Source organism: Onychomys torridus, chromosome 16, assembly GCF_903995425.1.
Source record: "Onychomys torridus chromosome 16, mOncTor1.1, whole genome shotgun sequence".
NCBI lineage: Eukaryota > Metazoa > Chordata > Mammalia > Rodentia > Cricetidae > Onychomys > Onychomys torridus.
In genome coordinates, this window is record NC_050458.1 from 34,327,981 (window position 1) to 34,341,149 (window position 13,169).

Below are 13,169 nucleotides of genomic sequence, written 5' to 3' on the forward strand. Positions count from 1 at the left end.
ATCTGATGGTTTGCAAACATTTATGACCACTTTAGAGAACAATTAACTTATTATTGAAGGAATGAAAGTTGGCTGAATTGCTTTCAAAACTGAGAGACAGTCCTTTACATCAGCTTACCAAGGAATATTACTGAGAATTTACTTCATGTTAAGGTATGTACTGTGGACACAGAGATGAAAATAGATGGCCATGTAGATGGTAATGATGGTGATGATGATGGTGGTAATAGTGATGATGATGGTGATGGTGACTATGATGATGGTAATAATAGTGGGGATGATAGTAATGGTGGTGGTGGTGGATGATGATGATGATGGTAGTAATGATGATGAAGGTGGTGGTGGTGGTGGTGGTTGCACTGCTGTGGCTGCTTCTGGTAACAACTATTATGATGATGATAATAGTAATGATAGATTAATTTGTGGTTGGAAAAAAACTACCAATCTCTGACTGCTATTGTATCTCTTTGCCTGTAGGGGTTACAGTGCAGCAGTTATTGTAAAAAAAAAAAAAAAAAAAAATTACTAAGCATCTCAGTCTCCCTATTCTGCCTTAGGCAGGGAATGAGCTAGAAATACTAAAATGTGGGTCAGTGAACACAGGATTGTCCCTCAGGGACTTAATGAGTCAAAGCAAACAAACACCATGATGTTAAAGTTCTGGGGAAATATTAGATTTTCTGGTTAACTTCAGAAGTCCAAGGTGTCAGGCTATAGCAACTTAGGTTTTCCATTGTGGGATCTGAATAACACTACGTCCTTTTTCATCCTTCTAGGCTGAGATAGAACAAGAGTCATATCCAGTTACAGCCCATGAAAGAAGGGGAGTGCCACACCTCTGATGCCAAGACAGCTTTCCAAGGCCTCAGCTGCTGCCAGAGAGGTAAGGAAAGAGAGAGAGAGAGAGAGAGAGAGAGAGAGAGAGAGAGAGAGAGAGAGAGAGAGAGAGAAGCTACTGGGAAGAGCCAATCAGACTTGCAAGTCAGGAGAAGCTGCTGCCAAGAGAAGCAAGATGTGAGAGAACAAGTTAAGCCACAAAGCCAAGTGACAAAACATAGCTTAATAGAAATGGGTTGAGTTAAGTTGTAAGAGCTAGGAAGCCTGAGCCATAGGCCATACAGTTTGTAATTAATATAAGCCTCTATAGGTTTACTTGGGACCAAGGGGTTGTGAAACCAGAGAGGACACAGGAAAACTTCTGGCTACATTTGGCACCCAACAGGGGGCAAGAGTTTCCACCTAAAACCTGAGAGAACTTAAGAAAAGATTCTAGAACAGAGCTAAAAACAGCTTACTAGTTGTATCTCTCATGCAAGCCATGATACAGAGATGCCTCAGCATGTGGGCTTGACCTACTGTGTGGTGGATTCCCGCCACAGTACACAGAGGTGTCTCCAAGCTGTGAAATATGCTGTGTGGCAGATTTAGCTTTTGCTAGAACAGACAAAAAAAAGTTTCTGGGTTACATGCTGATTGATGGAGACATAGACTCACTGCTTCCCAGAATTGGTGGTGAGCATGGCTTCCAGAGCTGGCAGTAAATGTACCTCCACCATATTGGGAAGCCAAATGGGGAAGAGCCAGCACCCAAAGCCACATATTCTGTCCTAGCTGTGCAACTTAACAATTTAAAATCTCTCCTGGTCAGAAAATGATTAGATGCACAATAAAACCATATTCAGATGGAAAAAACTCTAAATGGGTTACAGTATGTTTAAAAACATACATAGGGGAAAGGGAATATAGGCAATTATATAAAGAGTCTTTAAAAATTAAGTCTTTAAAGAGACAGTAAAACTAATATAAAAGTTAAGCCACATAAGAATGGAAAATACATAGAGAATCTGGATTACATATATTTTCTTTGAAGTTTTTGACTGTTAATATGCTAACTACAGAGAGATATTTGATTATGGGAGCCACTAAGTTAAACCAACATAAATACTTTGAAGGTATCTTGACTTCAAAATTTAAGGAAATGTTGCTTTGGAAAAAAGGTTCTGCTTTTGTTTCCATAGAAGATGACAAGCTGTGGATCCCTTCCGGGTTAATATAGTTCCATCAAGGAAGACCCCCTAAGAGGTCTCCAGATGATCCAACATCCAGGACAGCTTCAAGACAACTGGCTCAGACAATACAGGCTCACAGATTACTCCAGTCAGGACTTGACCATAATCCTAAATTTTCTTTGGGTCCCCATAAGATTACTAGTGCCCTCAATCAATAGGAAGTGGCCTAGAAAACTATGCCCACTTTCCCCCAAAAAATGGATTATAGATGTTTGTCTTTGTTTATGGGATTTGGTTAATCTTATATATTTTACATTAATATGGATTTTTGTTTATTGATACAAATTTAAGGTCAATTTTATTATATATATTTCTACTCTTGTTTAGGTTATTGTGTTTATTTTGCTCATTTAAAAATATCATACATAATTAAGAAATACAACTTGATATTCATCTTAATAGTCAAACTTATAGCCATGTTAATTAAGTTTTATAGACATACAGAGATATATTTCATGGGGATAGATAATCTTCAAACACTTCAAAGACCTTCTGGCTACATGCTGGAACAATGGAAAGGCAAAGAGGATGAGAGAGAGAGAGAAAGAGAGAGAGAGAGAGAGGGAGAGAGAATGTACAATTGATATATAACATTTTTTTGGTTTTTCAAGACAGGGTTTCTCTGTGTAGCTTTGGAGGATGTCCTGGAACTCATTCTGTAGCCCAGGCTGCACTCAAACTCACACAGATCCACCTGCCTCTGCCTCGCAAGTGCTGGGATTAAAGGCATGCGCCACCACCGCCCGGCTAACATAACTTTTCTTGGTTTATGTCATATTGCAGGTGGATTTGTAGCTTTGTGGGGTGTGGTGGTTTGAAAGAAAATGGCCCCTAAAGGGAGTGACACTATTAGGAGGTGTGGTCTTGTTGGAGTAAGTGTAATCTTGTTGGATGAAGTGTGCCACTGTGGACACAGGCTTTGGGGTCTCATATACGCTCAAGCCATGCCCCATGAGACAGTTCGCTTCCTATTGCCTTTGGATAAAGATGTAAGGACTCTCAGCTCTAGCACCATATCTGCCTGTATACTTCCTTGCTTTCTGCTATGATAATAATGGACTAAACCTCTGAACTTTAAGCCAGCCCCAATTAAATATTTTTCCTTTATAAGAGCTGCCATGGTCATGGTGTCTCAGCACAGCAATAGAAACCCTAACTAAGACAGGGGGCTTGGATAGATTTGCTAGACCCTACCTCATTTTACATTGCAGCCCCTGGCCAAATACCTATCACCCCTAGTTTCTTTTGAGGAAGACTAGTCCTCACTTTGATTTTAAGCCAAAGAATTTTGCTGCTTCTTTCTTTGTTGAGGCCTAGCTTCATAGATAATGGTGACAGTTTGGGGGTATTATTCAGTAAAATGAGATCATCAAAACTAAATGTCATTTCCTATGAAGAACTCATGTCTCATACAACATGAAAATGTAGCTGCATTGCCTCACAGAGCTATATGGGAGTTAAGTCTGCCCTTGCAGAGAGAGGGAGAAATGATATGTCACTGGATTTTTAATATCTATGTGCTTTTAAGTAGATATGAACATTTTGTCTTTATCATCACCTTTGAAGCTCTAAAAGACTGATGCCCCTTCTTAATACTGTATTCTGATTTTCATTTGTAATGAAATACAGTTTAATTTTATATCTTGAAATATGTTCTATTTCTCCCAGTCTTTTGCTTCCTTAAAAGTTTGCAGATTTTTTTTTTTGTCATTGATGTACTTGTGGAGTGAATACAGTGATAAATATAGATACAGAAGCTGACTCCAGCTTGAAAATTCATTTCATTCTTCCAGCTGATGACAAAAGGTTGTGATTTTAAGATATGTGATTTTGGTGTGTTCAATTCTTAAAGGCCATTTACACATTACAAATAAGTAGCCAAGGGCTTGGGAGATGGCTCAGTGGTCAAAGTACTTGCCAGGTTCAGAAGTTAGAGTCAGGGAATACATCCTCCTCCACACACATGTGCAAACCTACGCACCCATGAAAATGGGGAAAAAATGACTGGCCTCCATGAATTTCTCTATTTTTAATGTACTCTGGATTATACATGAGTCTATGCATGTAGATCTCCAGTGACAAGGATGGATAGAGAAGAGAATGTGGGTTTGCCAGTAGGGCTAGAATCCAAGGAGCTCAGATAATTCTCACTAAACTGGTGAAGTCATTGTCAGTCTTTACTTACATACAGAAACGTGGATGGAGGTAATCTTTTATAAATCGTGTGGGATGCTCCAAGAAAAATGCAAGAGCAAGGAAGCCCTTGGGTAGCTGGTTGGATGTGAAGCTAAAGCTGGACTTCGTTGGACTAGTTAGTGAGGTGAAGAATATACACAGAGATGGGATGAATTGGGGAGAAAATTCGGGCAATGCAGAAGAAAGAGAGGGAAGAGAGGAGGAAGGGAGAGAGAAATACAGTTGAGCGTGAAAGAGAGAGAAGGGGTAGAATCAGAGAGGAGGAAGTGCTTTAGGAAAGGAAAATTGCTTCATGAAGAAATGTAGGTTTGGAGTATTGGAAGATGCATTTTGCTCTTCTCTGTAACCACAAAAAAACTTCCTCTTAGGTCATAACTTTTTTTTTAAGAAATCAACATTTTTCTTCCAAACCCTGAGCTAATAATATCTGATGTGGTATAGAAGGAGAAAGGGTTTATTTTTATTTTTATTTTATTTATTTATTTAGTGTGTGTGTGTGTGTGTGTGTGTGTGTGTGTGTGTGTGTGTACCAGTATGATTCATGTTGTCAATGAAAAGCTATGTCTGCAAAGACTGATTTTCTGGTTAGAATTACAGTGATGTGGAGAGATTGTAAAGTTGCAGGTGCAGAGGCTAATTATCTCATCTTGGACTAGATTTAGCCCCATGAATAGCCATTTTTTTGCTCATCTCTGTGAATGATAAATTAAACAAACAAACAAACAAACCTTTTGGAAAAGCTAAGAACGTCATCAGCATCTGAAGCCTACAGAAAATCTACCTCTACCTTGCTCTTACTCTCTCTCTAATGTACCCACCAATGTATTTTAAACTTACCTGATTTATTACTGTCTTCAGTGTGTAAAACTATCAAATGTTGTAAAACTCTTTTCATGTTGAAACATGAAATTTAGGGTGATCTCAATCTGTGTTTCTGGACCATCAAAATTGGCTCCAGAATAAACTATCTCCAGATATTTGGAGCATATCAGTATGCGTGTATGTGTGTGCATGTATATGTATACATATATGTGTGTATGTCTGCATGAGTGCATCGTTTGTGTATGTGTATATGTGGTTTATTTGTGTGTGTATATTTGTGTGTTTATGTGTATATGTGTGTGTTCCTACTTCTATTTCAGTGCCCTGAAAAAGACTTAAGAATGGGATACAAAGAGAGGTGCCAGCTCTATCTAGGTTGCAGCAGTTGGCAAAGTTCAGTCTTCTAGAATATCTCATGTCTGTCACATGGTTTTCTCATTCTTCTGTATTCACTCCTAAGGACTCAGTCCCTGAAACCTACCTGGATAAGAATCCTTGGTTGACACACTAAAATCCCTACCAGGATGGTGTGAGAGCTGGTGACTACAAGGTGACTATAAAGATTAGGGGTTGAATATAAGCTCAGGCCCATAAAGTGCTTGCCATGGCAACACATGAATCTGACTTTAATCCCTAAAACCTACATAAAACCTAGGCATTGTCTGCATGCTTGTAAGGCCAGTGCTAGGGAAGTGGAGACAGGAATACCTCCAGGGCTCACATATCAGATCGCCAAACCTAATCTTCAAGTCTCATATCCCAGTGAGAGATCCTGTCTCAAAATGTAAGATATATTAATCCGTGGGTTAAAATAAAAGAGGGCATAAGATTAGGTGGATAGGAAGGGGGATAGATATGTGAGGAATTGGAGGAAGGGTGAATATGATCAAAATACATTATACAAAAATCTCAAAGAACTGCTAATTAAAAAATCAAGACAGAGCTGGAGAGATGGCGCAGAGGTTAAGAGCACTGACTGCTCTTCCAGAGGTCCTGAGTTCAATTACCAGCAACCACATGGTGGCTCACAACCATCTGTAATGTGATCTGGTGCCTTCTCCTGTCCTGCAGTCAAACATGCTGTATACATAATAAATAAATAAATCTTTAAAAAAAATCAAGACAGACAACTCCTGAGGAATGACACTCAAGATTGGCTTATGACCTTTACATGCATATGCCCCCTTACACACATTTGGACCTACATACGCACACATGTGCACACGTGAATATTCACACAAACATTTTTTGAAAAGCAATTTTGACAAATATTCCTTATGTTTCATTAGCAAGTCAAGACAAATCACTAAAATCAGGAAAACACAAAGGACATTTTCACATCCTAAGTAGAGGATAATGGATGGTGCACAATTGATACATGCTTAACATTTTTATGCCCAAGTAATTTTAAAAGATCTTTGCTCCTTGCTGCTTATAAGAGATGAAATAACATCCATAAAATACAGGTCAAAAAAAGCACAGCTTGAAAAAGCAATTAAAACATCCCTCTATTGCTTTCTCCAGTCACCTCTTTAAAATTTATGCAGTAGGTCCACCTCTTCATGCCCTTAATAAAAACAACACAAACTCACTCATAGCTTTTTAGGTCATTTTAAGTCCCAGCCATTGTTTGGATTTAGTGCCCGAATGCCCACTCAAAGATCTTACTTAGCACAAACTAAAAGATTGTATAGCGAGTCTTCTTCATTCTCTCAAGGATAGATGCTTTTGCAAGAGCTTGTAGTGGAGAAAGGTGGGGGCTTTGTGGTTGATTTCAATATATCTGACTTGTGTTTTAACTGTTCCATGAATGTCAGCTTCTTTTTGCCTCTATCTGGGGTTGGAAAGGGTGAGAGAAGAGGTAAGAGTGGGAAGATCTTCTTTGGATGGCACCCCAGGACCTGGCAGAATCATTGGCATGCATGGATACTTCAGACATCCTGCTTCTAAAAAGCCTCAGAAAGTGCCCCACCCCAGATGGAAGCAACTGCATCTTGATGGATGCCATCCTCTCTTCCTTCCTTCCTTAGCTTCTAGAATTCTTATTATTTTTTTAATAATGAGATCTCACTACAACTCACATTATTAATTTCAATGTGCCCGTTCTAGCCCCCTCTCAATTGAAAGAGTCCCACACTGCTTCACTGGCTTCCAGAAAATGTTGCTCTGTCCTTTGCTCCAAGAAACCCCAGGACTCTAGGCAGTAGCATTCCTTGGGTTCCATCCAGAAATCAGTAGTCACCCATCTTCCCTCTATGTGTCCTTGGTTAGGAGTTGATTGCAATGCAAGAGATACTTCATTGAGCTTTAAGGTGACACACTGAGGCCTTTCTCCTAAAACCAGCAGTGACATAGAATGCACTTCTGCAGACATTTCTGCAAGTTTCCTCTCTCCATCATTATAACTTTCTTTGCAACTGCAATGTGGATGATGCTCCTTGGACAGGCTCTCTGACATTTCCTTTTGAGTTCTACCACTGGGGATCTGAATTTGAATTTCTCATGTGTTACCTCTTGGCACTTGCCAGAGGCTTTGGATTTAATATCCTGCTATAAATTTGCTTCAAGATATCTTCTGTGCCAAGAGGAGACTCTCTCTCTCCTCTCTCTCTCTCTCTCTCTCTCTCTCTCTCTCTCTCTCTCTCTCTCTCACATTTCTCATCCAAATGTTCTGTGCCTTTATGATTCTGTGACTCAGTAGCTAAGACACATTCTCTAAGTCACAGATGGAATGACTCACCCCTGTTTTGTACTGTCTCTAAAGCTCACACACAGTAAAGGAATTCCAGAAGGGAGGAGGACAGCATTTTGTATTACTCAGGCAAGGTGGTGGCTACCACAAAGGAAAACTACCTGAAAAATTAAGACAAGTCATGACATCTGATACTGAAGATATACCATGGCAAAAGGCACATTGTTATGCTACATAAAACATCACTTAATCTTCAAAACAGCCATACTCATCCCCAAGATAGCACTGTGTCTTCAGATTCTGCTTAGATATTACTTCATGTAGAAAGTCTCCTTGACCATAGACCACAGTATGACTGTGCTCTATTCTCTCAGAGCAAATTGTAGTTGTGTATTTATCACACCAGGAAGTAATTGTCTACTTGCTTCTCTACTTCTTCATTTATTATCTAAATGAAAACATGGCCCATGAATGACTGTGTTACCATTTGTCCTAAATGCCTGGTACAAAGCCAACAATCATAGATGTTTAATAAATACTGTGCTTCTATGCTAGGTAGGATAGGTTGGTTATCCTGGAGCAACAAATAACCCTCAAATCTAGAGAGCTTGGCATAGGTAATGTTGAGTGCTTCCTCATGCTAGGCTCCTCCGTGTAGTGACTCAGCCATGCAGGCTTCTTAGAGCTCATAACTTCACTTCAAAGAGTTATACTAGGGCTTAGTTGTTAAGAACACTGACTGCTATTCCATAGAATCCTGGTTTGATTCCCAACACACACATAGTAGCTCACAACTATCTGTGACTCATGCATCTTGTGCTCAAACATACATGAAGGTAAAACACCAACCAATACTGAACTAACCAACAAAACAAACAAATAAAAAAAAATTTAAAAAAACAAAAGTTATGCTAGGGAAAAAGTAATGGTTGGAAGGTATGCACTAGCTATTCTGTGCGTTAACGTGAAAACGTGCAAGTCACTCCTTTGGCACATGGGCCAGGACTGCTCACGTGGAATTTGTGTGTCATGGTGAAGGGTTTGATGGTAGTATGAAGAAGCTGATCACCCTAGTCTCAAAATCTCCATCTAATCTCTTCATGCAGAGATGCTAGGAGGCTGAACCCTGAGCTGACTAGTTTGACAGACACTGGAGCAAGTGGAGTGCTATGATGAGGGAGGAGGAGGCTGCACATTAAGTAACTCTCAGTGCCATACCAAGTCCGTCCTTGATCAACTCTATGAGCTCCTATCTGTTGGAGGCTATATGGCCCCTCAGAGCTATTATTTCTGCTCCTAGCAGATACTTAGTCAAGGACTTGAATAACCATGTGACAGAATTTGGACTTGGCATTTGTTCCCAAGGTAGAATGTTCAAATCTGTGCATGAAAACTGTTGGGCAAGCAAGAAGAGGAATATTGGGCGGCTGCTAAAATGGTCTCTGGAGAAACACTGCCGAAGCTCCTATTCTTTTAATCAAATTTGACATACCATAATATAATAAGATCAAGTTTTCAGCGATCTGCTTCTTCCTTTTTTTTTTTTAATCCCAAACCCGGGCAATGAAGAGTTAGTAGAAGCCACAGTTTTTTAAATATTTCATTTTGGCAACTCTGCTGAACGCTTGTAATGCTCAGATGGGCTGAGGCACAGAAGGGCTTACAGATGGGATGTGACAAGTCCCCAAGCTCAGGTGCTCAGCATCTGGAGGGCAGTAGACAATGTTTACATAGATCCTTCAGTCCAGTGTATCACAAAGGTCTTTCTGGGGGAAGCAGTCTGCATAATGTGAGCCTGGAATCAGAGAAGAGATTGGGGTTCAGAAGTAAGAACTGTTTAACTTTTAATGGTTTTATTCTAGTTTGTTTCTGTTGTTTGCCTGTTTGTTTGTTTTCTAAAGAGAGAAAGAAAGGTGTGGAGTTGGGTGAGTGGAGAGGTGAAGAGCATCTGGAAGGAAATGGGAGATGGGGATTGTGATCAGAATATGCTATATGAATACATTTTAAAATTTATATATATATAGTGTTCATTGATTTCTCATCCCTATGATAAAATACCAAAGGAATCAACTTAAAAGAGAAGGGGCTCATTTTAGCTCATGGTTTCAAAGGTTTCACTGTGCTGATCCCCAGTCCCACTGTCTTTGGGCCTCTCATAAGGAAATACATTTTGATGGAAAGGCATGAAAAAAGCAAAGCTACTCACTTCATGTAACCAAGAAGCAGGGGAGGGTGGTATGAAGACAAATTATAATCAATCCCTAATCGTGTAGTTGCTTCAACTTGGTCTTACTTCTTAAGCTTTATCACCCCCCAATAGCACATCAGATCATGAACACACTCATGTATTGATTCGTTCATTCATGATCCAATCACTTCCTGAAAGGCTATAAGCTACAAACCAAGTCTTTAGCACATGGCCCTTTGGTGAATATATTAGATTCAAAATATAGCAAGGACTGTTTGAGCCTAAGGAGGTCTGAGCTCATTTCTAAGTGGTTCCCGAACTATCTAATGTGACAAAGAAGAAATCCAGATACATAACACCACAGAAATGCATTTTGTGTCCAGGGAGCTGGGCATTATTGTGGTGCAAGAGAGGAGCATTGGGCTCTCAGACACCTTAATCACACATGCTCCTCTTCCTCCAGTCTGTGACTTCAGACAAATCTCTCTTGCACTCCAAGCCTCAGTCTTTCTTAAAGTTCTCAGATACATGATGGTAGCAAGGCAGCATGTCTTTTCTTCTTGAAGGAAATGAGACTGAGTTTCAGAGATGTGAGCAAGGGTTGCTCTGATTTGAGCATTGCAATTGCCCCAGGATGTGGCTTATCATCACTGCCCACATTTCACACCCACTCCACACACCAGGAATACTACCTCTTCAAGCTTGCAGGGCTGTTTGGGCAAAAGCAGGTGTTCCAATCATGTTAGTCTTCTTCCAGACAGAGTCCCCTTCCACTTCTGCTCACACATTGGAGTGTAGAAATGTGGGTGTGAGTTCCTGAAAATGGGAAACATCACCTTCATCAGAGTGAAGACTTCTCATGCTTTAAAAATGTGTAAAACATATTGCTTCCAATAATTTCTCTAAGCACCAAAGCCATTTCACAAGTGAAGTGCCATAGGGGAGTTTATCAGCCTTTACATTCTGTGCTTTTGGAGGAGCTGAGAATTTTTCCTCCTTTACAAAGCAATTAATATTCCACCACTGAGGCATAATTTAGCAAGCCTATGAAAATGAAGCTTTTATCTGATGAAAAGGAAAAACTCATTTAGCTTGATTTTCATTGTTGAGGAAAGTATCCCATGACCATTGAGTCCTGAATCACCCCAAAGTGTGCAGTCAAAAACATCTTGTGTTGCCGGTATCTCCAATGATTTCTTATTCAGATATTAAATTTGGAAGGTTGTGAGCAGAGCAGCATGGATCTAGTATTCAGGTATAGAAAACCTTCATGGGTTTAGGACTCACCAGTTCACACACTGAGTATTAGGTGGGTAGTAATTGACTTTTATTTTTCTAGAACTCTAATGCAGATAGAAGAACTTATTTTACTTCTATTAATCTTATGACCTTTATTTTCAATCCTCCTGCAAACCATCCCAATCATCTCTATCCTTATTACTTCCTCCATACTGCCCAGTTCTTGGTCCAGTTGCCTAGCCTCCAGGTTTACATGCAAAATCATGACTACATGGTGTAGCTAGGTAATTCACCAGAAGCCAAATTGTTCTGTCACTCACCTGTGAGGACTCTCACATGCTCTATCACTCACAGAAGGACATACGATCCACTTTCCCAGGCTTAAAAGACATTCACATTCTACACTGTAGAAGTACTACCCAACACATGTTCCCCATTGTAGCTTAATCTTTATCATCTAGCATATATGTGTTAATTCTGGCATCTCTGGCTAAGGTTCTGATCCTTTTCTAACTCTGCCAAATTCTCCTGGCTGACAGCTGGGCCTAAACTTAGATAGAATTCTAAGGACCCCTGAGAAGTTCTCAATACCAAGTAAGGACAGTTCTTCTGTATTTTCATAGTCTTTAATACTTTCTCCCTTTTGGCCAATCGCCCTAAATTGTTGTACTCATTATTTATATTCCTTATGAAACATATGCTTCCATAATCTTAGAATCATTATTATAAAAACACATGCTCAGGGTTAGAGAGATGGCTCAGCAGTTGAGAACATTTTCTTCTCTTATATTGGTCCTGGGATCAGTTCCCAATATCCAGATTGGGCATCTCACAGTCTTCTGTGACTCTAGTTTTAGGGGATCCAGACTCCCTCTTCTGGCCTCTTTCAGCATCTGCCTGCACAGGATGCACATAAACTCATGCAAGTACATATGTGTGCATGCATATACACAAATACACACATGTACACACAAACATTTAAAAAAGTGTTCCAGGATATGTTTGCATTCAAAATTATTTGAATGAATGGATGGACATTCTGTGGATGATAAATGCCTTGTCAATGAACAGGGCAAATAAAGAAACTCGATCTTGGTGGTTATAGTGATTTTTGCTCAACCAAGTTAAGAGTTTTCCACACACTATCTGATCCTTCCCTGTATTTTCAACAGCACAAATTCAGGACCTTAGGCATACTGTGTGCTCAACACATGTCTTCAACTGAGTATCAGTGGAGAAAACTCTGGGTCCAGCTATGAATGTATAATTTTCTGTGGGCAGGAAGCCAAACAGGACAGAAGGAAAACCTGCAGCAGTGCCAGTGACCACTAAGTGAAGGCCACTGTCTCCGTTTTTGTCCTCTCCTCTACAGTCACCTCAGGAAGGATTGGAAGGAAGTCAAAACAGCTGTATGATCCCATTAACAACCAATAATCTAGAAATGCTGCTAAATTCATTTGAAACCGAACTAGCCATAACTCCCTATGGGTCCATTAACCTGCAGCTGAAATTAGATTACGTAGAAATAACATTAAATAAAGAGCCACAGTGTTCAGTTAATTGAAAGGCAAACTTGTGAGTGAATGATGAGCTCATTCTCTTTGAAAGGCAGAATATTCCATCACCCTAAGACCCTTGGGGACCAATCATGAGTACCCAGATTGATGTTAGCTGTAGAGAAAGCACATTCTACAGGAGTTCTCAAAGCCTATTTATGGTTTAAAAAGAACATTTTGAAATTAAAAAAAAAAAAAAAACTTACGTGCTTTGGTATGACAACAAGGTAATTTAAGTTTAAATCTTGGATCCGGGGTCTGCTAGCTCTGAGATCTTACAGAAGTTATATACACTGTCTGTGAGATTCAGACATACTAGTCTATTGACTGGGGGAGGAGTGGCTGTAACATGTGTCTCCAGCTTTGTGAGGAAGAAAGCCACTGGAGAAGATCATTGCACTACAAGA

The 13,169-nt window shown here is 39.8% G+C and overlaps 1 pseudogene; it reads left to right on the forward strand.

Annotated features, from left to right (window-relative positions):
• The first annotated feature begins 286 nt into the window (after positions 1–286).
• Positions 287–13,169, forward strand: part of LOC118597115 — a 55,407-nt pseudogene continuing 42,524 nt past the window's right edge.